The sequence below is a fragment of the Myxocyprinus asiaticus genome, chromosome 2 (genome assembly GCF_019703515.2).
Source record: "Myxocyprinus asiaticus isolate MX2 ecotype Aquarium Trade chromosome 2, UBuf_Myxa_2, whole genome shotgun sequence".
Classification (NCBI taxonomy): domain Eukaryota; kingdom Metazoa; phylum Chordata; class Actinopteri; order Cypriniformes; family Catostomidae; genus Myxocyprinus; species Myxocyprinus asiaticus.
In genome coordinates, this window is record NC_059345.1 from 56,543,738 (window position 1) to 56,565,777 (window position 22,040).

Consider the following 22,040-nt stretch of genomic DNA (forward strand, 5'->3'; position numbering starts at 1 on the left):
CACATATATGACCTTGGGTCACTGGCAAGGTGCTGGACATGAAACAGATCTGTCTGCTTTCTTTCCTTTCTGTTGACCTGCATGTCAGATGTCTTTGTCTTTCTCCTTCACATCCAGCTTCGCTAAGGCCACATCCACACTAGTACGTTTTTGTTTTAAAAAATGCATTCATTTAGCTATGTTTGCGCCTCTCCTCCACACTAGAACAACGTTTTCCTCCACCGAAAATGGAGCATTTTGAAAACGCTCTCCATTACAGCATAATTTGGAAAGCGTTGACGTTCAAAGGAAAACGGATTAGTGTGGATGTAAGAGACTATTTAGCAGAGACGGGCCACTTCTATTAAAATAAATGGGAGAAATTGGAACGCCCAACGGACAACGGATGTAGAAAGGAAGTCCCGCCTTACAGGTAAAAGAGCCAATCACCTTTTAGATACAGGCATCGCCTGTCAATCGATTTGAGAATGCGCATGTGCATTAGCAAATCAAGCCAGGAAAATTGTTTTTGTTTTTTCTTAATTTGAGGTAAAGAAGCACAATTTATGATTCCAGAGTAGTCAGATTTTACTGCCGATTTGAATTATGTTCTTTGATCATAATCTTGACCAGCCGTTTTTGAGATTTCGGTGTTCCCCCATTCAAATAGACAGGTGCACTTTCGTGACTGGAAATAGCTTCCCAAGAGCATTACAAAGATGGCTGCCAGTGGACTGACTGGCTAAAAAGACAGTGGACGTGGCCTAAGAGTTATAATTCAAATCAAAATTCAAAAATTCAAACCCACTCTATCTCCTTACAATCAGTCAGTTCTGTGTTTTTAGGTCTTTACTTGAGTAAAAATAGATCCTAGTCAGAGGTGGCTCCAAACCTCAATTATACGCTGCTGGTTTTTTTTTTTTTTTTCGTCCCTTTAGTCTAACAATTCGGTTTCTTTCTATAAAGTTGTCTCTTTCAATAAAGACTGGGTAATTCCTCTCTCTCTCTCCCCACAATACTCCCCCTCTCAACTCGTCCCTCTATAAATGGCCTTTTTCTCCCCTCTCGCTCACGTTCCCACTATCCCTCTTCTACAAACATTCACTCCCTCAGAGCCTTTTCCAAAAAACGTTCATCTTCTTACACTCACACACACATGCACACACCAGGCATATGTACATGCACAAGCTCATTGTGGTTTTGAAGCAGTGACTCATGCACCATATCAAAATATAGTCTGTCTAGAGAAACAAGCAGTGGCACATTAAAACTGCCCAATGTTTCACAATGGAAAATCAAAAGAGCCCATACAAGGAGTGTATTTCCAGAATTACTGCTCTTGTTCATTCAAACACTCTCTCTCTCTTTCTACCACTTCATCTTTTCACTACTCTTTTCCTCCCCCTTGGTTTGAGCTGCTCAGACCAACTGTCATTGCACCTGCCGGACTGCCCCTTGCCCAAATCTCTCTCTTACTAACACAAGCACACACACACAACCTTTTATTCAGGAACAGGCAGGCACACTGATCATGCCATGGCACTGTCACATATGAATGGAACATTTAATTGCTCTTTTGAATTGACAAACCTTCAATCTGTGTCTGTGACTAAGCAGTGCACGTATGATTAAAGGGTATATGTGTGTATGTGTCAATGTTTCCTGCACCGCTATTCCGCAACTGAATCTCAAGCGCCATGGCAAAAGAAGATACCCAAGTTGTGAGCTTGCAGTCTGAATTGACTGATGAGATCAAATTAGCGCGTGCCACGAAATAACGCAAAAACAAAACTTCTTTCTATTGCATTGAGTAGGGCTGAATGATCCTTCTGATCTATACTCGTTGACCTTATGTGAATATTAAACTGCAAAGGGTTGTGATGTGATTTAATCAAACAGTCTGTGCGTGATGCTCGTGTGGATCTTTGTAATGAGCACAGTGCGGTTCTGTGCCACTCCACAAATTTCATCTCGTGCACAGAATAACAGCTGTGTTGCATTGGTTCCGGTTTGGTAACGTGCACTAATGTATTTACAACGCTCCAAATTCACTTTCATTGTTCACTACAAGTTCCTATACAACTCTTAAACAACCCTATGACACCAGGTTTTTATAGACAGAAGAGGAGATGAGATCATCTCGAGGGTTTAACCAAATCCCAAAGCAATGCCACGTACGAGTTAGAGAATTAGATTTATTAGAGTTAGACACGTATTAGAGAAATATTACTTGGGTATAATAATATTAATATAGTTATTATTAGTTATTATAATACAATTGTAGGCCTAATATATTTCTGTAATTTCTTAATGTAGTTATAATAGGGGGGCCTGGGTAGCTCAGTGGTAAAAGACGCTGGCCACCACCCCTGGAGTTCGCTAGTTCGAATCCCAGGGTGTGCTGAGTGACTCTAGCCAGGTCTCCTAAGCAACCAAATTGGCCTGGTTGCTAGGGAGGGTAGAGTCACATGGGGTAACCTCCTCATGGTCGCTATAATGTGGTTCGTTCTCGGTGGGGCGCATGGTGATTTGGCGTGAAGCCTCCACACATGCTATGTCTCCGTGGCAATGCGCTCAACAAGCTACGTGATAAGATGCGTGGGTTGGCGGTCTCAGACGCAGAGGCACTATTTTATTCAATTTTAACGTAGCTGACAACGGGTAAATCAATCCAAATAGACGAACAAATAAAATCAATAATCTTGTTTTTGTATCAAACTGTAATTCCAAAATCTGGATGAATAACTCAGCTCTTCTGTGTCTCTCTCTCTCTCCCTCTCTCATGTTACAGATCTATAAACCTGTTCATACGACATGAGAATGCCGTTGTACCGCCTCTATCTGTAAGGGAGCGATGTGTTAAAACTATCGCTCCTGTTTATAATCAGCAAAGCTGTCAACACTGCAAGTGCGCAATGTTGGGGCGATCTAGTATTGCCGGCTTTCATATCCTGGTGCTCCATAATAAAAATTGAGAAATATTGCAATAAATAAATAAATAAATAAATGCCTTGTATGCAACCAGAACTGCTCAGCTGCAGGGTGAAGAGAAAAAGTTAAACAACTATTAGGCTACATCTTTCATCTCACTAGAGCAGTTTTAATAAATATGAAATATACATAAAAAATAATAATATAGTAATGTTAATAATATTAATAATATAGGCTACATAAGAAAATATTATAAATCTATCTTTAATATACATATTATATAAGCAAGGTTCTCTCAAGATTTAATTTGTTAACATTTTTTATTCATTTTGTCAACACTAAACACAAACATTTTTAATGTAACTTTTGAGTACTGACTTGTACTCTTAAAGTGATAGTTCACCCAAAAAGGAAAATTCTGTCATCACTTACCTTCGTGTAGTTGCAAACCTGTATGACTTTCTTTCTTCTATTGAACATAAAAGGAGATGTTATGGAGAATGTTAGTTTCAGTCACCATTCACTTTTATTGTATGTAATGTAAGATGCAGTGACAGTGAATGGTGACTGAAACATACTGCCTAACATCTCCTTAGCTGTTCTCTGGAAGAGGCAAATTAATGAAGACTTGAGGGTGAATAATGACAGAAGTTTCCATTTTAGGGTAACTGCCCTCTAACTATCTGTTAAAGTATTTGTTAAAGGTATCTGCCAAGAACATAATGTAATCAGCACATGATTGCATCACATCTTGCTGGGAAACAAGTGACCGAGGAGAAGGGCCATAATGTAGACTGTATTCTTAAAAAAAGATTTTTTTAATAGATTTATCTGAATAAAAATAAAGGTAAGCAGTGAGAAAAGTAGCCCCTGCATGATATTTAGGTGACATTGTTGTAAAATTTCAGATGTTTTAGTATTACAAACTGTGTTCCCCCCAAAGCGTGTTGGCGGAGCATTTCCCCTGCTGCAAGAGCCAAATTATGTAGGAAACACTGGTATGTGTACACGGAAACGAATGAGCAGTAAAAACCACTTGAGTTGACTGGTAGGCACTAGAATGTAAGTGAGTGAGTGTGTGTGTGTGTGTGTGTGTGTGTGTGTGTGTGCAGACACAGAGACAAAGAATGCAAGGCACAGCATGTGGGCACCATGTGGTATAGTCACACACAGAGACAAGGAGCAAGATTAAGCAAACCAAGTATATTTACATGCACAGAAAAATTATTACTGGTAATTTGCAATTTAGATAGTGCTTTTATCCAAAGAGACTTGCAGTAGAGACTTATAACAGGGGGTTTAGTGCCTTGCTCTAGAATAGGGATGCTAATGATTAATTGATGATTGATTATTTTTTGTTAATAATTTTATCAATTAAGATTATTGATCATCAATTAATCAATTTCAGCACAATTACGTTCAGTAATCATGCCAGCAGATGGTGAAAATACGGTCTATGAGGGAATAAAAATGAAATGTGATACATTTCATTTTGTTCAGAGCAGAAATTGTATTCCAGCGTTCCGCTGTCTCCATTGCAATTGATAACCAGTTAGAACTAAATAAAAGAATGGTTAATCACGTTCTTTGTAAAATGACAGTATGTTTCACTGTGGAACAATTAAAATGGAATATGTTCAGTTTGCGGTTACGTTCTGCAAAAAATGTTTTTTCATTTTCATTTTTAGTCCCTGCTCTCTCATCCGCCACTAGAGGGCGCACTGTTGCTTGCGCGCTACATGTCACGTCCGGTCTAATAAACAAACACGTATCTGTAACTTCCTTGTTTGTAAAGATTAAGTGGCTCAACGTAATCATGGAACGTTTCTCTATGAATTACAGTTACGTTTACTACATACTGATATCATGTTAAAGTACAACAGCAAAATATGCAGTGTTGATCTGCCTGTCTTCCTGTATCATCCACACCAAAAATCACGTCAATTCCCACCGGGAGAGCAAGCAGGGACATTCACCTGAAACTTCACCATCACCATTGTATAGAAAGGTTATGTTATTTACTGTATTCTCAAAGCGTGTTATTGTTTGACTTGATTTCAAATAAAAAAGTAAGGTCAGATATATCATATGATATACAACGTGAAGTTTTATAGAACTTGAATATGTATCTTCTATACAAGTTATTATAAAAAGTAATACTTTAACAGTAAATTAAACAATTCACAAATTCATCCTAAACACAGCCTGAATGTACTTAAATACACTGGACTGAAAATATATTACGTAGAAAATTATTTTTTCTCCCCTTTTCTCCCCCAATTTGGAATGCCCAATTCCCAAGTCCTCACGGTGGCATCATGGCTAGCCTCAATCCGGTTGGTGGAGGACAAATCTCAGTTGCCTCCGTGTCTTAGACCGTCAATCTGCGCATCTTATCACGTGGCTTATCCGCGTTACTGTGGAGACCTAGCGCGTGTGGAGGCTTATGCTATTCTTCGCGGCATCCACGCACAACTCATCACGCACCCACCTACAGTGAGAACCACATTATAGTGACCGCGAAGAGGTTAACCCAATGTGACTCTACCCACCCTAGCAACCGTGCCAATTGGTTGCTTAGGAAGCCTGACTAGAGTCACTCAGCACGCCCTGGATTCGAACTTGCGACTCTTGCGTCTTTACATGCTGAGCTACCCAGGCCCCCAGTACTCGCATTTCTTAAGTGTATTTATTGAAATGATATTTAGGCTACATGCACATACTTGAGGCTGTTTCATGTTTTTACATTTCCTTCTACAGTAAGGAATTTTTCTCCGATGCAATGTTGAGGCTTGCAAGTTTACATTTGAACATATAAAAATAAATCTGTGATTGAAGAAAAATGTGTATTTTTGAGTTCCAAGCTGTTCACCACTTACAGTTTATTATTGTTATTTATTTTTATTTTGTGGATTTTTTCCCCTTTTTTCACCCAATTTGGAATGCCCAATTCCCAGTGCCCTTTTAAGTCCTCGTGGTCGCATAGTGATTCGCCTCAATCCGGGTGGCGGAGGATGAATCCCAGTTGCCTCCGCGTCAAAGACCATCAACCCGCGCATCTTATCACGTGGCTTGTTGAGCGCGTTGCCACGGAGACATAGCATGTGTGGAGGCTTCACGCCATCCACCGCAGCATCCGCGCCCAACTCACCACACACCCCACCGAGAACGAACCACATTATTGCGACCACGAAGAGGTTACCCCATGTGACTCCACCCTCCCTAGCAACCGGGCCAATTTGGTTGCTTAGGAGACCTGGCTGGAGTCACTCAGCACGCCCTGGGATTCGAACTAGCGAACTCCAGGGGTGGTAGCCAGCGTCTTTTACCACTGAGCTACCCAGGCCCCCTATTATTGTTATTATTAATGATTAATCGATTTTTATTTATTAACATTAACAATTGTCGATTAAGGACATTTCTTAAAATTTGCAACCCTAATCTAGAGAACAGTGTTGATGAGGAAACTTTCTAAACTACCCAGTTTATAAAAACCTTTCACCCCTCATGGGGTTTAAACCAGTGACCTTTGCATTGCAAACCTAGATTCTAAAACCACTATGTTCACAACAGCCTTAAAACTGGACTTATTGGAAAACCTTTGTTGTACTGTATAATGCTGAGATGTGTAATTCAAATGCATAATATTCTGAGTTTAAATTAGCCCTCAGTTGTTCTTTCATAATCCTTAACCAAACATATCTGTCAGCAGCACACACACATGAGAATACAATATTATTCTACTCACTGTTCAGACAGTGACCAAGGCCACATATATACACATGTCAATGACTGGAATTATCTGACTCACTGGAGTGTAAAGCCTGGTTTATTCTCAAACTCTCTGTAACTCTCGCGAACAGTGCACGTGGCACCGTGACTTGTGTGAGGGAACATTGGCTATATTGTTAACCATGTTTAGATACAATGCAAACATACAAAAACAAACCAACAACAACAAAAACACAATAATAGTAATAATAGTAATAAAATAAATAAAAGAGGGGTTTCAAAAGAAAAAGATAATTAATCTGTTAAGTTAGATAAATCAAACATTTTAACAAATCTTTTTGCTTTATTATTTTTTACATAGCTTTACCATCTTATAATAACATTGCAGTTCTATCAGAAATACATTAAAATTAGGTTTATTTTCTGACCTTTTCATCTAATGGATAAAGAATCTTCCATAAATAGAAATAGAAGTTTGTTGCTTTTTATTACAAAGGTTCTTAAGGCTTTTACATTGCCAAAAAACATTTAGGGCATAAAACAAATAACACATGTTAATGAAAATTAAGTAAATTTGCCTTATTCATGAAACACGAGCAGAACAAAATTGTGTGCAAATCGTTAGTAAAACAACTATTGTATAAATTGTGGAATTTATTTAAATGGGACAATTTACATAAGCATGCATTTACACACATTTGTTTTGCTCATGTTTCATGAATTAGGCAAATTTGCTGCTCAGTCATTAAACTGCATGTTAGCATTTCTATAAGAGTTTATGTGAATTAAGCATGAATGTAAGCATTTCAAATGTAAATTTTCTAAGCATAATATATAGGAATGGTGCCTTCAACATGTTGAGCATTGCTTTAGATTTATATTATTTTGTATGGTTTGTTTGGAAAACTTTGAGTATACAGCCAATAAATATTCTATAAGAATTATAAGTGTTTTGAGGCATAAATACAAGTATGTGTCTAGTGCCTTTTATTGATCACTGAATAAAACAACTTTTTTTGAAGTTTGACACTTTTTTTTTTTACAACATTTTAAGTAACAATTTACATAAGAATGCATTTACACACACATTTAAATACCCATGTCTCAATGAATTGTCTCAGTCACTACACTGCATGTTTTAGTTTGCATATCTATAAGAGTAGAGTATCGCTATATAGGTGCAACCATTTCAACATATTTTATAAGCATAAAAAATAGTAGCGGTGCCTTCTACATATTGAATGTCACAGAGACTGTAGCATTGCTCTTTGCATTTAAATTGTTTTGTATAGTTTGTGTGAAAAATGTTTAATACTGCATTAGCATCTCTATATTCTTGTATAAATTTACAGGAGTACAAGGTCAATAAATACATCGATCAGCCACAACATTAAAACCACCTGCCTAATATTTTCTAGGTCCCCCTCGTGCCGCCAAAACAGCGCCAACCCACATCTCAGAATAGAATTCTGAGATACTATTTTTCTCACTACAATTGTACAGAGCAGTTATCTGAGTTACAATAGACTTTGTCAGTTCGTACCAGTCTGGCCATTCTCTGTTGACCTCTCTCATCAACAAGGCATTTCCGTCCATAGAACTACCGCTCATTGGATGCTTTTTGTTTTTGGCACCATTCGGAGTAAATTCAAGAGACTGTTATGTGTGAAAATCCCAGGAGATCAGCAGTTACAGAAATACTCAAACCAGCCTGTCTGGCATCAACAATCATCAATGCGATTATCTAATCAGCCAATAATGTGGCATCAGTGCAATGCATAAAATCCTGTAGTTACGGGTCAGGAGCTTCAGTTAATGTTCAAATCAACCATCAGAATGGGAAAAAAGGACGCACCTCTAGCCAAAGCCCATGAGTAGAATGGGCTCGAATACCTGAAGGCGAAGGTAAACCACGTGCTTCGTAAGCACTTGAAATTGCATCAGTAAGCCAATGAGACAGTCTTTGCTTGGACACCAAAACACCACTTTTGCAGCCACCAAAGCACACAAACAAATGCTCTGACTTATGCCACTGGCTAGTAAGGTCAACATACACTTGCAGTGCCCAAACTGGGCAAAGCATATACAATCTTTCATGCTCCTTCGACTCAAATGGGGGAGGATAGAATGCCTGAAAATTAATAGTCTGTGAGCGAGGGGCCTGGGTATCTCAGCAAGTAAAGATGCTGACTACCACACCTGGAGTCGCAAGTTCGAATCCAGGGCGTGCTGAGTGACTCCAGTCAAGCTTCCATAGCAACTAATTGGCCTGGTTGCTAGGGTGGGTAGAGTGACGTTAGGTTAACCTCCTCGTGGTCACTGTAATGTGTGGTTCTCACTCTCGGTGGGGCACGTGGTGAGTTGTGCGTGGACGCCGCAGAGAATGGCATGAGCCTCCACATGCGCTAACATCTCCGCGGTAACAAGCTCAACAAGCCACGTGATAAAGATGCACGAATTGACGGTCTCAGATGTGGAGACAACTGAGATGCGTCCTCCGCCACTCGGATTGAGGCGAATCACTATACCACCACGAGGACTTAGAGCGCATTGGGATTTGGGCATCCCAAATTGGGGAGAAAAGGGGAGGGGAAAAAAATAGTCTGCGAGCGAAATGATGTAGAAACGACCTTGGGCAAATAGCCCAAACAAGGTCTTAACATCACTCTTGAACACCCTGACACAAAATCCATACATAAAGGATTGATCGACAGGGCATGCAAATCACCAACCCTTTTAAAAGATGCCAATGCTACTAGCAGGGCCGTTTTAAGAGTCAGAAACTTAACAGCGACTGTTGCCAAGGGCTCAAACAGAGCACCCGAAAGCGCCTCTAAAACAACAGATAAATCCCATAAAGGAATGCGGACGGGACGAAAAGGTCTAAGCCTGCATACCCGCGCATAAAATAAGAGATAAGAGAATGTCTACCGACAGAGACTCCATTGATAAGCGCATGCTCAGTCGCTATAAGTGTTGCCAGTGCAACCCCTCTTGCAAAAAATCCAACACTGTCCCTACAGGGCAGTAAACTGGATTTTCACCTTGCGCTGTACACCAAGAAGCAAAAAATACGCCACTTGAATGTATAAAGCTTCCTAGTTAATGGAGCTCTAGCATTCAGAATGGTATCAACCACAGTGGGGGATAACCCATCATTCAAAAGAGCGCCCCATTGAGGGACCATACCAATAACTTCCACAAGTCTGGCCAGGGGTGCCAAATGCTGCCCCGAGCCTCAGCAGACTAATCGGTGGAAACGCGTAAACACGCGTTGTTGGCCACTGATGTGCCAACGTATCGATGCCCAGTGGTGCAGGGAGAGAGAGGGAAATCTAGATGGGACAGTGTGACGTCTCGCTCGAAGCCATCAGGTCCACTTCCGCTCTGCGGAATTATAAGGCGTCTGTTGTTATAAATTTGCGGCGACACTTCTGTCCCAATGGAACGCCCGACATCAAAAGGTGGGTCCGTTTCCATGGTAACAGAGTTTGGTAGTACCCACGTGTCACTTTGAAGAGACGGAACGCATGAGTCAGTGGTTGAAGTCCCTTTATGGATTTCATTCAGCACTGAAAAGGTCTTGCATGCAACATAACCAGGGGAAAGACAGCAGAAGCCGCGATCATGAGCCCCAAAAGCCTGTGAAATGTTCTCACAGAGAGAATGCGTCCCATTCTGAACAACATAGACACTGGCGAAGTGACAGAATGCGAACTGGAGACAGACGAGCCTGCATCGCTCGCGAATCCAGCTCCACCCCTTGAAACATAGTCTGCTGACCCGGCACACTCTTGTCTAGGTTACACACAGCACTAGATAAAATGGCTGATCTCGATGTTGGGCAGCCAAAGTCTCCAAGTGGGCTAACACCAACCTATCGTTAAGATAATTCAAAACACAGATGCTTTGAAACCTCAAGGGCATCAAAGCTGCATAGATGCATTTTGTGAAAGTGCGTAGTGTTTTTGCCATGTTTTTGCCTCCCTGGTATTTGAATCGAAAAAAATGCATGAACATTGGGGGAAATGTTTGTTTGAGAAAACTGGTTCGCCACAACGGCCCCAGCATTCTTTATGGGGGGACAACATGTGGTGCTTATGTTCACTGTATGTTTTGTGTACACTTGTGCCTGATGAACATCGAATTCTGTTATGCATGTCTCGAAACCTATGGTCATGGAGACAGATGCCGAATTCATTCAGGCAATTATAAAAAACGGTCACTCTGAATGTATTTACAGCAGAGGACGCCACATAAACTATCCTCCCTAGCATAGAACAGGGAAGAATGGGCAAACATGGAGGGGAATTAAGAGCAAGTAGGCTCGCCACAACAGCCCCAGTATTCCTATGGGGGGACAATACGTGGTGTTTATGTTCATTGCGTGTCTTGTGTACACTTAAGCTAGATGAACATTGAATTCTATTATGCATATCTTGAGACCCTTGGTCCATGGAGACAGAGGCTGAATTCAGGAAGTGTTTTTTTATTTTATTTATTTATTATGTTCTCTCCCCAGCAAGCTGCAGGGAAAAACGGAACCATATTGTGGTTGTCAGACATTCGAGCACATACAACGGCAAACTCATTCCGATACTGACCGAAGGGCAAACAGGAGAGAAATGGATATGTTTATCTGGTCCCATTTCGTTCACTGAATGGGGGCTCATCCTTCATTACAGAGCAAGACCGTATGCTGGTGTGTAGACCTATTTTTATCATACATTGAATTATATTACGCATGCCCTGAGACCCTTGGTCATGGAGGCAGAGGCAAAACTCAAGCTGAAAATATTCAATGGTTGTTCACCAGCGTAAATTACAGGGGAAACTGAGCTAAATTGGTGTACTGAAAAAAGGGTTAGACACTAAACTGGTCCCAACATATAATGGGGGAACAACGTGTAGTACCCGGATAGCGCGAAACACTCTCACGAACAAAAGCATCGCCTTGACCAACTCGTTCCCCAGTGCGAGCCGCGTGGGGAAACATGAGGGAAATTACAATATATATTAGCCGATATTAGCTCAAAGTCATCCCTTAACGTGATGCGCTTGCTTGGACTGCAAAACCTGTGTAGATCTAACTGCTGACTGAAAAGAGTTACATCCATGCTGCCACCGGAAAATCTGAGATAGCAGTGCACTTCTATTGTCTCGCCAGAATGCCCGTGTGGTCCACGAACGGGTGAAAGATAAAAAAAATTAAAAACAAGTTAAAATACCTTGTATCTCCTGATAGAATCACAAACACTCCACGTGTTGGTTCACCATAACTCCTTTGGGGAATATTCTCTTATTCCAATCCCCTCGTTCTGCGGCCAGCTCACTAGCCTATGTATGATCCCCTCCGCCGTGAGCAGTTCAATTTGAACAGGGACGGGAGAGAGAGAGAAAGGCAGAGGCCACACCTCTATTGCCTTATTCATATGCATTCTCCCAGAAAGACACAGAAAAAGACAAGGACAAAGAGGCCAATTTGTTCCTTACCTTCCAATGACGAATTCTCTCATACAGCGTTTTTTTTTTTTATGTCGATGGCTCAAGACACACATAAAATGGCCGACGAGCTAGACCTCAGAGCATGTCCGACAAGACTCACGCTTTCACTCTGGGGAGGGCTACAAACACAAGGAAGAACCCGCTGTCCGTTCACACTTCAAACTTCTCAGAAACAAAGCCGAAATCCCAAACAGCTTCCGCACATGGAGCTCCAAATCTGGAGGCCGTGGAACTGGAACAAGAGGGGATAACACCTCGTGGTGAGAAATTACAAGCCTCGAAAAGCACAGCTGTCCCCGTCGAACCCTTGTAATGTTTGGGGAAAAAAAACACATAAAAATTGCTCTGAAATTTACACTGTATAAATGACGTCCTTACGTGTTCGTCACTCAAAAGGAAGGATTAATAATCCCCGCTTCGACACGAGTCGCTGGAACAAACACAGGCTTAGACAAAATTGTGCACTGAAAAACAGATATTCTGACTCGATGGCGCCAAAGTGAGTGCTTTTATGGAACCCATGACGTAGCTCCCTAGGGGCATTGCTTAAGCGCCACCAGCCAATAAACTGCTGTGATTGTACAGTGCGATAACGCAGCTCGAGTTCCTACGAAAATGAACTGATTATTTAACCCCACTCAGAAGTAGGGCTCGGTTTTGATACAGATTTCCTGATTTCATTAAGATTTCCAAGCCCTCGATTTATTTGTTGTTTTATTTATTCTGAATTATTTGGGTATATTTCAGTTATAATTATCATTTTGCTTTCATATGAAAGAAATTCTCTCTCAGCTAATGCTTTTAATTATACAGGGGACCTTTTAAACCTTATGAAAAATAATGGAGGACCACCGGATCAAGACCCTGTCATGGCCATCGCAATCTCCAGACCTGAACCCCATTGAAAACCTCTGGAATGTGATCAAAAGGAAGATGGATGGCCATAAGCAATCAAACAAAGCCGAGCTGCTTGAATTTTGTGCTAGGAATGGCATAAAGTCACCCAACTGCATTGTGAAAGACTGGTGGAGAGCATGCCAAGATGCATGAAAGCTGTGATTGAAAATCAGGGTTATTCCACCAAATATTGATTTCTGAACTCTTCCTAAGTTAAAACATTAGTATTGTGTTGTTTATAAATGAAAATGAACTTGGTTTTTTTGCATTATTCGTAGTCTGAAAACACTGCATCTTTTTTTGTTATTTTGACCAGTTGTCATTTTCTGCAAATAAATGCTCTAAATTAAAATATTTTTATTTGGAATTTGGGGGAAATGTTGTCAGTAGTTTATAGAATAAAACAAAAATGTTCTATTTCTCAGAAACATACCTATAAAGAGTAAAAACTGTATATATATAAACATTTATATACAGTGCATTCAGAAGGTATTCAGACCCCTTCATTTTTTTCACATTTTGTTATGTTGCTGCCTAATGTTAAAATGCTTTAAATGATTTTTTATTTTTTTTTATCTAAACTCCATACCCCATAATAACAAAGCAAAAACCAGATTTTTGATAACTTTGCAAATTTTGAAATAAATAAATAAATAAATAAATAAAATGGAAATTTCAAATTGACATACACTGGTGGCCAAAAGTTTGGAATAATCTACAGATTTTGCTGTTTCGGAAGGACATTGGTACTTAAATTCACCAAAGTGGCCCCATTTCCAGCAGCCATCACTCCAACACCTTATCCTTGAGTAATCATGCTAAATTGCTAATTTGGTACTAGAAAATCACTTGCCATTACATCAAACACAGCTGAAAGCTATTTGGAAGCTTAACATTGTCTTTGTGTTTGTTTTTGAGCTGCCACAGTATGCAATAGACTGGCATGTCTTAAGGTCAATATTAGGTCAAAAATAGCAAAAAAAGAAACAGATTTCTCTAGAAACTCATCAGTCAATCATTGTTTTGAGGAATGAAGGCTATACAATGCTTGAAATAGCAAAAAACTGAAGATTTCATACAAAGGTGTACACAAATTCTTCAAAGACAAAGAACAACCGGCTCTAACAAGGACAAAAAGAGATGTGGAAGGCCAGATGTACAACTAAACAAGAGGATACAGTTGTGCTCAAAAGTTTGCATACCCTGGCAGAAATTGTGAAATTTTGGCATTGATTTTGAAAATATGACTAATCATGCAAAAAAACTGTCTTTTATTTAAGGATAGCAATCATATGAAGCCATTTATTATCACACAGTTGTTTGGCTCCTTTTTAAATCATAATGATAACAGAAATCACCCAAATGGCTCTTATCATAAGTTTACATACCCTTGAATGTTTGGCCTTGTTACAGACACACAAAAGTGACACACAGGTTTAAATGGCAATTAAAGCAATTAATTTCCCACACCTGTGGCTTTTAAAATTGCAATCAGTGTCTGTGTATAAATAGTCACTGAGTTTGTTAGCTCTCATGTGGATGCACTGAGCAGGCTAGATACTGAGCCATGGGGAGCAGAAAAGAACTGTCAAAAGACCTGCGTGACAAGGTAATGGAACTTTATAAAGATGGAAAAGGATATAAAACGATATCCAAAACCTTGAAAATGCCAGTCAGTACTGTTCAATCACGTATTAAGAAGTGGAAAATTTGGGGATCTCTTGATACCAAGCCAAGGTCAGGTAGAACAAGAATGATTTCAGCCACAACTGCCAGAAGAATTGTTTGGGATACAAAGAAAAACCCACAGGTCACCTCAGGAGAAATACAGGCTGCTCTGGAAAAAGACGGTGTGGTTGTTTCAATGAGCACAATACAACGATACTTGAACAAAAATGAGCTGCATGGTTGAGTTGCCAGAAAGAAGCCTTTACTGCGCCGATGGCACAAAAAAGCCCGGTTACAATATGCCCGACAACACCTTGACACGCCTCAAAGCTCTGGCACACTGTAATTTGGAGTGACGAGACCAAAATACAGCTTTATGGTCACAACTATAAGCGCTATGTTTGGAGAGGGGTCAACAAGGCCTATAGTGAAAAGAATACCACCCCCACTGTGAAGCATGGTGGTGGCTCACTGATGTTTTGGGGGTGTGTGAGCTCTAAGAGGCACGGGAATCTTGTGAAAATTGATGGCAAGATGAATGCAGCATGTTATCAGAAAATACTGGCAGACAATTTGCATTCTTCTGCACGAAAGCTGCACATGGGACGCTCTTGGACTTTCCAGCACGACAATGACCCCAAGCATAAGGCCAAGTTGACCCTCCAGTGGTTACAGCAGAAAAAGGTGAAGGTTCCGGAGTGGCCATCACAGTCTCCTGACCTTAATATCATCGAGCCACTCTGGGGAGATCTCCAACGTGCGGTTCATGCAGGACGACCAAAGACTTTGTATGACCTGGAGGCATTTTGCCAAGACGAATGGGCAGCTATACCACCTGCAAGAATTTGGGACCTCATAGACAACTATTACAAAAGACTGCACACTGTCATTGATGCTAAAGGGGGCAATACACAGTATTAAGAACTAAGGGTATGCAGACTTTTGAACAGGGGTCATTTCATTTTTTTCTTTGTTGCCATGTTTTATAATTGTGCCATTCTGTTATAACCTACAGTTGAATATGAATCCCATAAGAAATAAAAGAAATGTGTTTTGCCTGCTCACTCATGTTTTCTTTAAAAATTGTACATATATTACCAATTCTCCAAGGGTAGGCACACTTTTGACCACAACTGTAAGTACATCAGAGTCTTTAGTTTGAGAAATAGACACATCACATGTCCTCAGCTGACAGCTTCATTGAATTCTACCCGCTCAACACCAGTTTCATGTACAACAGTAAAGAGAAGTGTCAGGGGTGCAGGCCTTATGGGAAGAATTGCAAAGAAAAAGCCACTTTTGAAACAGAAAAACAAAAAGAAAATGTTAGAGTGGGATAAGAAACACAGACATTAGACAACAGATAATTGGAAAAGAGTGTTATTGATCTTAACCCCATTGAGCTCAGTACTTAGATGAAGCACCTTTGGCAGTGATTACAGCCTCAAGACATTTTGGGCATGATGCGTCAGCTTTGCACACCTGGATTTGGGGATTTTCTGCCATTCTTCTCTGCAGATCCTCTCAAGCTCTGTCAGGTTGGATGGGGACCATCGGTGGACAGACATTTTCGGGTCTCTCCAGAGATGTTCGATTGGGTTCAAGTCCACAGAGTTGTCCCTAAGCCACTCTTGCATTGTCTTGGCTGTGTGCTTAGGGTCATTGTCCTGTTGGAAGGTGAACCTTGGGCCCAGTCTGAGGTCCTGAGTGCTCTGGACCAGGCTTTCATTAAGGATATCTTTGTATTTTGCTGCGTTTAGCTGTTCTTCAACCCTGACCAGTCCCCAGTCCCTGCTGCTGAAAAACACCCCCACAGCATGATGCTACAACACCATGCTTCACCGTTAGGATGGTATTGTGCAGGTGATGAGTGGTGCCTGGTTTCCTCCAGACATGATGCTTGGAATTGAGGCCAAACAGTTCAATCTTTGTTTCATCAGACCAGAGAATCTTGTTTCTCAATCTGAGAGTCCTTTAGGTGCTTTTTATGTGTACTGCACTGAGGAGAGGCTTCTGTCTGGCCATTCTGCCATAAAGCTCAGATCGGTGGAGTGTTGCAGTGATGGTTGTCCTTTCTCCCATCTCCACACATGATCTCTGGAGCTCTACCAGAGTGACCATGGGGTTCTTGGTCACCTCTCTTAACAAGGCCCTTCTCCCCCGATTGCTCAGTTTTACTCTATATTCAATTTACTTGCATATGCGAGTGGTTTACTCGCAATGTAGAGGGCTGGAAAGGAATCTGTAAATGAGACCCAACATTCCCAGAGATGTTACTGTTGTTAATATCACAATTTACACCTGCATCCCAACCTCAAAATCAATGCCTTTCTTTCAAAGGTGCATCTCAATACACAAAATATGCAATATTATTGGTGATTGCATGGGTGCTACCAAAGCAGGTGCTGGTGCCACATTTTCAACCATCCCTTTGAGGACACACATAATGCAGATGTGGCCCAGGCTGAAATTGAGTTTAACACCCGTTTTAAGCTATTCCTCCACCGACGCATGTTAATATGTGTCCGATGTTGTGGGCTCGTGGACGCTGAAAAACAAATCCAAGGGGAAAGTGCTCATGGAAATCTGACTTACTTTCTATGAAGCGCCTCAGACAAAACATTTAAATTTGACATCACAATCTCACAAACTTTGGCATATCCAATGATTAGTTATTTCTCAAAAGCGCTCACTGTTGCAGTCCTTGTAAACACGACCTTGTTTCCAGACAGGCTGAAGAAATACCTGTGTGCCCAATTACTAGAAGTTGCATAGATGCAAGCCTATAAAATTTAAACTGCCGATTTCAGTTAATGAACTGTGGTTTCTGGGCATACCATCTGGCTGAGTTCAGAATGGCATACTACCATACTATTTTTACTATTTCTGACATAGAAATATATATCAGAATTAGTATGTAGTATGAGTAAAATGCCATTTAGAACTCAGCCTAAGTGTTTTGTGTCTGAGTGAGTCAATGTTCTGTTAGTTTGCTGGATGGTGGTTTCTGGTGAAACCTGGATGGTTTCTGGATGAGTGCATTCATGTGTGTCTGTGTGTTAATGCAAGTGTGTGTGACCTTTATAATACAGCATATGTGATTATAAGCATCTAGTGTGTGTGTGTGTCTCTTGAATCAGCATAAATCTGATGTGACATTGTGAGAGCGGGACCATCTCGGCTTCAGCGCTGGTTTGACCCACATAATGCCTGGGCCACACTAGCAGAGTTTTCCACCGATTTTAAGGTGTGAGTTTTATTTACATAATCACCGGCCAGGTGGAGGGAGGTGGAGTACACATTGGTGCCTGCCAGCGGTAGGTCGTTAATCACTTGACTCTCAGCACTCTCTGTGGAGTTATGCTGCCTTCACATGCTATCAGAATTATTGCAAATATGAGTTTTCACTCAAATGTAAAACATGAACGACCCCTCAAGTCTTAATGACAACTGGGAAACTGTGATAATTTTGATACCTGAATTTCCCACTTGGCAGAGGAGAATATGGTTTCTGTAGTGAATAACAGGTTTTTTTTCCCATTTTTCTAAATACAGCTAATTGTTAGTGTATGCCATTTCAGTCATATTTATTTATGTATATCAGCAACCATTTGATGCATGTAAATTTTTACATTGTGAAAATAGCTTGTATTTAACCAAAATTCCATTGTCATCAGCAAGAGGCAGGGTCTTGTGTTCTCATCAAGTGACCAATGAGCTCCTTTTACTGAAGAACTGACAAGATGTCATGCTGATCTGAACGCTTTCATCTACGATTGCACTCAGCTGCATATAATCACAAATGCAGATATTAATCCATAGTGATTCTGTCACCAAGCGTTTTTCCTGTGTTTTCTCCTACACTAAAATCAATAATGAAATCAGAAAGCAGAGGCACAGTCTGTTTTATTGAATGAAATTTCTACACCACATGACAGGGAATCAGAGAGCGAGAGCTGGGTTTATTTGGTATGTCTGACACCCCTCCACCATTCTAAATCGGCAAGTGTGTCACACCTCTGACTGAAGAGTGCAAGATCTTAACAAAACTGTCCTCATTTTTGAAACCCTCGGCCAAAATCAAGCTGTTTTGAGTCTGCTAGTGTGACACTGGCTTAACACAGCTGCCTTCATCAGTGAGGATGAGGATGGTGGCTCCTCATCCCCTGATGGGGCCCTTGAAGTTGCTAGACATATCCTGAACTCAAAAAGCAACCATTTCTATAACAATACCAACCGAATTAGTAACACTATAACATTTACAAAGCAAAGTGTAGATGTAGTTCTCTAATACTATAGTAGTGAGAATGCTGTTTGAGATCATGCAGCCTTTAAGCATTGACATGATAAAGAGAAGGACAGAAATTGATGTCATGTTATCAAGGGTAAAACATCATTCAACAGCCTGCAATCACAGAGAGATTTACAAGTAATTTATCTCGCAGATGATGAAACAAAATCTCATTTGTTTAGTTCATTGTCTAGGTAAACAAAACTTTAATACAATTTTAACAAAATACAAAGTTGTTGATGGGTCTGATTTCAATGTCTCTTTTGTTTTGGTAAGGTTCCCAAGCAGTGTCCCGTCTCTCAAAGCACATGTTGTTAAGTGCCCCTTACTGTCTGCTGCATGTGTGTATTTGCTCAGTGCTGACAGAGCATTTTATGTCTGATATCTGATCACATATTCAAGTGCCAGCAGTTCTACCTGTGGCTAATCGCTGGGGGGTTTCTGCATAGGTTAATCTCTGATGCCAAGGTAAGATCAAGGACAATACAAAATAAAGAGATGTGGATGACAAAGAAGAGAGAGAGAGAGCGGAGACAGGACAGAAAGAAGCAAATGAGCAGATAACAGGCATTGGGAATCAAAAATTCAAACCACTGAAAGTCTTTTATGAGTAGGTCCAAGAGCCTTTACACCCACATACTCTCTCAGTCTCTATTGCTCTCTCACTCTAAGGGTTACAACGCCCCGTTCACACCACCAGCAACTTGCAGCAACTAAGACACTGTTTAAATAACTCCCAACATTCCTTTTAAAACGGATCGGGCAAAACGCATCTTAATGTCTTTAAAAGGGTCATAAGTGACCAAAACAACTTCCGGCATCATGAGAGATAACGACCATTAGCGACTACAGACAAAAGCGCCAAAGTTTCACTTTATGCAAATAAATAGCAACGGAATGCAGCGATAATGGGAGTGAAAACATTGGAGCACATGTGATCTGTCTCCTGTCAGCTACTGTAGTGGAATGTCTGCTATATAGGGAAGTTAATCCTTCCAGATTTTATATACTTGGTAACACTTTACAATAAGGTTCCATTCGTTAACATTAGTTAATGCATTAGGTATCATGAACTAACAATGAACATTATATTTTTTACAGCTTTTATTTAATCTCTGTTAATGCCAGTTAATAAAAATAAAATTGTTCATTGTTGGTTAATGTTAGTTCATAGTGCATTAACTAATGTTAACATATACAACAAATTTTTATGTTGAAATTAACATTAACCAAAATAAATCAATACTGTCAAAGTATTGTTCATTGTTAGTTCATGTTAACTAATGTTGCTAACTATTGTTAACCAATGGAACCTTACTGTAAAGTATTACCTTTATATGATATTTCTCTGACAATGTAAAGGGACAATATAACAAAAATGATGCATATTAAAAAAAAGTTTAAGGATCCAGACAGGCCGTCGTTGGCGCTTTTAGTGCAAATAGTTGGCTGCAATGGCCCACGTTGATTCTCATTCATCTTTGATTTGATGCATTATGCACTAGTGCAATGTAAATACAAACTTTTTGCCTCCAGAATGCTTAATTTAGTGACATAAAATAGATTCTATGTCAACATGGAATCACATGAAAAACCATCTTAGTGGTACTGACATTCATAAATGTTACTATAGGGCAATCAGAATAAGGAACACCTACTAGCAACGGTGTAAACAGGGCTTTAGTTGCTTAATTTTACCTAGGGGACAAATTACGTATGAGCCCAGGTGAGCTGATTCAACAGCTCTCATCATTACAAAACAACAAGCAACCTAACTGGTAAACTAATTCAGGTATTTCCAACTTCAGATACTTTTATCTAGGGGTGCACCGATCGAACGGCCACTGATCTAAATCAGCCGATCTTCGTCTTAAGTCTGTGATCGGCGATCATGCCTAGAATCAGGGCCGATCTTTTTTGCAGCATGCAGGGAATCACACATACACTACAACTCTAATGAATGAGTGCTTTCTCAGCCCTTGATGCATGACAGTGTGGCCTCTGGAGGGTGAATTGTTGGCAACGCTAAGTATTCACGAATGTAAACTTTCAGACATGCTGTTATTCAGATGAATATGCAGGTTTGTTTTTAAAAATGTGTAAGAATTACACGTGTATGGATAATAAGTTTCCCATTTTCTAGATTCATTACGGTAGTAATTCTGACCCGCTGCACTGTGAGCACAGAGAGGATAAACTGCAAACGGGTATAAAAACAAATTAAACAACAAATAAACATACTCAGATCTGTATAGGCGATGTAACGCAAGTCGTGACAATCAGACGTTGCGTTAAGCGATAGAGACTGTTTGAGCGATCATGAGCACTTTCAGCTTCACCTCCCTTCAATATGCTCACTCACGGTGTCAAACATGCACGCTCTCCAGGTGCTCTCAAATCAGTCACTCATCTCAGCGCTATGCTGTGGGGATCCCAATTTAAATCAGATTAATGTTGGTCACATTACCACTAATCACAACAATTACATTTTAACCATAACGGCACCGCGTCTCTTCATGCATTTGCTTAATAATTAGTGATTTGTGTTACAGTGAAATGCCAAAGACAGTAAACAAATCATAGATATTAATGATTTCTCACTGGAGCAATTTTAGTGCATGTAATAGATATATTTGTCTTATTTTTTAAAGTATCTCTGCTGTGTGTGATGCTCTCATGGTTTTTACTGCTTACCAGTATGTCACAACGACCTTTTGATATATTGACAACAGAACTATTCATAACCATTACAAAACAAATAAATGTTAGCAATTCACAATTAATGTAATTTATATGTAATTTTGGCAACTTTATAAAAAGGTTCCATCTGTTAATATTAGTTAATGCATTAGGTATCATGAACAAAAAATGAACAATATTTTATTTACAGCCTTTATTAATGTTAGTTAATAAAAATGCAATTGTTCATTGTTAGTTCATGTTAGTTCACAGTGCATTAATGTGCATTAACTAATACAATATTTGATTTTAAAAATGTATATGTTGTAACTAACATTAAGATCATTAGTTCATGTTA

At 40.0% G+C, this 22,040-nt stretch overlaps 1 protein-coding gene across 1 annotated transcript in view; it reads right to left on the bottom strand.

Annotated features, from left to right (window-relative positions):
• The window catches only part of LOC127416625 (protein phosphatase 1 regulatory subunit 14B-like), a 47,949-nt gene that overhangs the window by 5,994 nt on the left and 19,915 nt on the right, over window positions 1-22,040 (bottom strand). The gene's annotated exons all lie outside the window — the stretch shown is intronic.